This window comes from Chrysochloris asiatica, unplaced genomic scaffold, assembly GCF_000296735.1.
Source record: "Chrysochloris asiatica unplaced genomic scaffold, ChrAsi1.0 scaffold00072, whole genome shotgun sequence".
Classification (NCBI taxonomy): Eukaryota; Metazoa; Chordata; class Mammalia; order Afrosoricida; family Chrysochloridae; genus Chrysochloris; species Chrysochloris asiatica.
This window is the reverse complement of record NW_006408590.1, coordinates 7441359-7445521: the sequence shown is the minus strand read 5'-3', so window position 1 is coordinate 7445521 and position 4163 is coordinate 7441359.

Genomic DNA, 4163 nt, shown 5'->3' with positions numbered 1-4163 from the left:
GTGGAGGATCAAAGAGAAAGAGGAAGACCCCCAATGAGATGGATTGGCCAAGTGGCAGCATTGATGGACTCAAGTGTGGCAACAGTAGTGAGGTTGCGCAGGATTGGGCAGTGTTTTGTTCTGCTGTGCATAAGGTCGCTATGGGTTAGTACCAACTCGATGGCACCTAAGAACAACAACAACAATGTAAAAGAACTAGAATGCTTCTCCATTCTTACTCTTGATAAAACAAAGGCTTTTCTGAGTACGGTGCTTCCTGTCTGACTCTCTAGTGCCTTATAAATGTGGCTGTCTCTGGCTGATAGAGTGGACAGACAGGATTTTGGAAATTTTTCAAATGAAACCCACCTAAGAGAGTTTGCTCCCCAACACCTCTCTTTCCTCATCTATAAAGTGGGGGTGATACTAGCAAATGCAATGAGCTAGTGGGAGCATTGATGAAATGGTGCTATAATGTGCCCATGAAAGTGCCAGGTACATGGGGAGTGCTCAGCAAGAGCCATTTCCTTGTCCCCTTCCAGAAGGGAGAAGCATGAACCTATAGTTTCAGAGGGCTGCTCTGCCTCCCATTCAGTGCAGAACCATAGATAACAGGAAGGGACCTTTGCAGCCCTGCGCCATCCTGGGGAGGCTTTCTCTTCAGTTCAATCCCACCAGAGTGCATTAAGTGCCTGCTGCGTGCAAGGTTTTCTCCAGGGGACTGGAGGGAGGAGTCAGACACCATCTGTGCCTGGGTGGAGCACGTGCCCTACCAGCAGGAGAACCAGGACAAGAGTACACATAAGTATAAAGCAAGACAGACATTTGACATCCTGGAACTTGCCTCATTACCTCTGAAAGCTCCATCGCCTAGCAGGGAGTTAGCAGGATGTGGTTCTCATAAACCCCAAAGCAGTGATTTCCATATTCAGTAACTTGGATTTTTCCCCCCTACTATCATTTATGTTTTCTGTTTCAAGAGATAAAGTCCCTTGGAAAAGTCTAATGCATTCGCCATCTCAGGCATAGAACTGCTTTGAACAGTCTAAACTAATTGGAAATCTCTGCTAAAATTGTGCTATTTTCTAAGGCCATCTGAAAATTCATGATAAATATTCAGATTTCCTCTGTGAGTCCAATCATTGGGGTTTCCACACCATTTAAAGTCACAGCCTGGTGTTTGAGAGCCATATACTTAGCCCTGTTATTAAACTGCCTATCCGCAAGCTACCATTGAAAGTCACAAAAAGACAAAGCTCTCAGACTATGGAATGGTCCTCTCTTTGATTAACAGCAAATCCTCCATTGTGAGAAATGAAGCTGCCAACATAGATATCATTAAGCTTGACATGGAGGTGCCTTCCTACCTGGGAGGAGTCCAGTGAAGGGCAAGGAACTAATTGTACTCAAAGCTATTTGCTGTCAAGTCAGGCCCAACTCAAGGCAATGCTCCTTAGAGTTTTCAGTGTAATCACCACTAATTTTTCAGAAGTGTATCACCAGGCCTTTCTTCCACAGTACGCCTGCATGGACTCAAATCTCCAAAATGTTGTTTAACAGCAGAGCATGTTAACATTTTGCACCATACAGGGATTCCCTAATCATAGTTAGGATTGCATTACAGCACTAACCACACAAACCAGGATTGCACTCGATTACTAAACTGTCTCTCTAACCAGGCTGACAGGGTTAGAACTTGACGTAGTGCTTGGATGTTAGTAGATGCTCAGTAAATGTTCATGACATTAATGAAATAATTAAGTCTGGCTCAAAAAAGTTGGGATTAAAAGGGTATTATCATGAAAAGATAGGTGATGAAAATTCCAAGTGGTCACAGATATCTCTCCACATGTCCCAGGAAAGAGGGCATACTGATTCTCAAACAATAGACTTGGCTCTTCAGACAAAAATGCACCTACAATGAGGAAGTCAAGGACATTAATGTATTTATTTATGTATTCATTCATTCATCCATAGTTATATCTCTCATGCCCTTTGCCCATGCTGTTCCCACTGCCTAGAATGCTCTTCCTCCCACTTCCTGCTGGCTAACAGCACATCATCTTTCAAGCCTAGCTTAAATATTGCTTCCTCTATTACACCTTCCACCTGACTGCCTGTGTAGCAGAACTGACCACACCCTTTGTGCTATCACTCTGTCCGCATTCAGCAGATGGCCTGTGATGTGCCCATCATGGAGGCAGGCACATGAAGACAGAGATAAGTTATAAATAGTTCCTGGTCTCAAGAAGCTTACAGTTTGGGGAAGCAGGTACAATATTTGTTGTTGTTAGGTACCAGTGACTTGACTTCAATTCATAGCAAACCATGCACAACAAAACAAAATCCTGAGCCATCCTCACAATTGTATGTTTTAGCCCACTGTTGCAGCCGGTGTGTCAACTGGGGTCTTCCTCTTTTACACTGACCCACCTCTACTTTACCAAGCATGATATCCTTTTCTAGGTCCCTTCTGACAATGTGTCCAAAGCCCATGAGATGAAGTCTTGGCATCCTTACTTCCAAAGAGCATTCTGGTTGTACTTCTTCCAAGATAGATTTGTTTGTTCTTCTGGCAGTCCATGGTATTTTTCAATATTCTTCACCAACACAACTCAAATGCATCAGCTCTTTTCTGGTCTTTCTTAATCATTGTCCAACTTTCACACACATACGAGGTGATTGAAAATACCATGGCTTTAACTATTCTTTAACACTTTAAAGAGGTCTTTTGCAGCAGATTTACCTAATGTAATATGTTGCTTGATTTCTTGACAGTTGCTTCCGTGAACATTGATTGTGGATCAAGGCAAAATAAAGTCTTTGACAATTTCAACCTTTTCTCTGGGCCATACTATATGGTGTTCTTTTTAAGAGCCATCAAGTCTGTTCCGACCCATAGCAACCCTGTATAGGGTTTCCGAGGAGCAGCTGGTGAGCTTGAACCATGGACCTTGTGGTTCAAATTGACTTTGCAGTCTAGGCATCAACCCACAGCTCCCTATCAAACAATAGACAGACCTATAAAGTGAACAGTCACATGGTAAGAATGCTCTCCTCAGAATAATTGGCTGTCTGAGGCCGAATGGTTTGGGGCAGCATTTGCCCAAGCCCAATTTTAAAAGTCGAGAAGAGGCAGGAAAGGAGAAATAGAAATGGAGGATCCAGGGAGGAAGTGAGAAAGAGTACTCTTACATTGAGAGGGCTGCAAATATTGTCATGAAACAAAATGTATATAAACTGCTGAATGGGAAACCTTCACCCAAATCACAAATAAAAGGTTAATTTTTTTAAAAAACCATAAAGGAAGTCATGCTCATAGAAACATAAAAGAGGGAACCTTATATAATAAGCAGTCTCCCTGGACTTCCATTTTTTTCAATAAGGCAATAGAGATACCTGTGGAGAATAAATATTGTCACAGATATTTTTCAACTCCTCCTCTCAAGAGTTAGTCTATTTCTTCAATCTAGGCTGGTCTTATGACTTGTTTGGCTAACATAATATGGTGAAAGTGATCACGTGTTATGTTCCAAGCCTATGTCTTAAGAGGCCCATTGCAGTTTCCATGCTTGCTTTCTTGGAGCCTTCAGCCATCATATAAAGAAGTTCTGACTGTCCTGCTATAGAAGCTAAGAGGAGAGAAGAGTCCTATACCAAATTCCACCTGTCACCTTGTTTTGTAGCCATACCCATTTATTTTTGTGTTGTTTATGGCTGTTCTCACAACACAATGACAGAGTGAGAAGCTGACAGTATGTTAGAAATTAGAAATCAATAATAAAGAGATAACTAGAATAATCCCTTATGTCTTTGAATTTCAAAATACACTTCTAAAATTACTCATGGATCAAGGAATAATAGCTGACTTTAGTAATTATGTAAGTTTACATAGCTGAAGTTACAAGCTAAAATTATCTTATGGCCCTAAATGCTTAAAATAAATAAGAAGAATGTGTCAAAACTAAAGAAACTAACCAAATCAAGTGGGGTTTTGGAAGAGAAAAAAAGAATCTAAGAAATTAAACAAATCTCTGGCAAGATTAATGAGTAAGGGAGCCCAAAGAAACAATTCTAGAAATAAAATGAAGGACATAATTAATCATAGATTTTACAGATCAAGTAAATCATAAGAGGATATTATAAACAATCTGAGTTATGTGTTTATTGACATTGTAATAAAT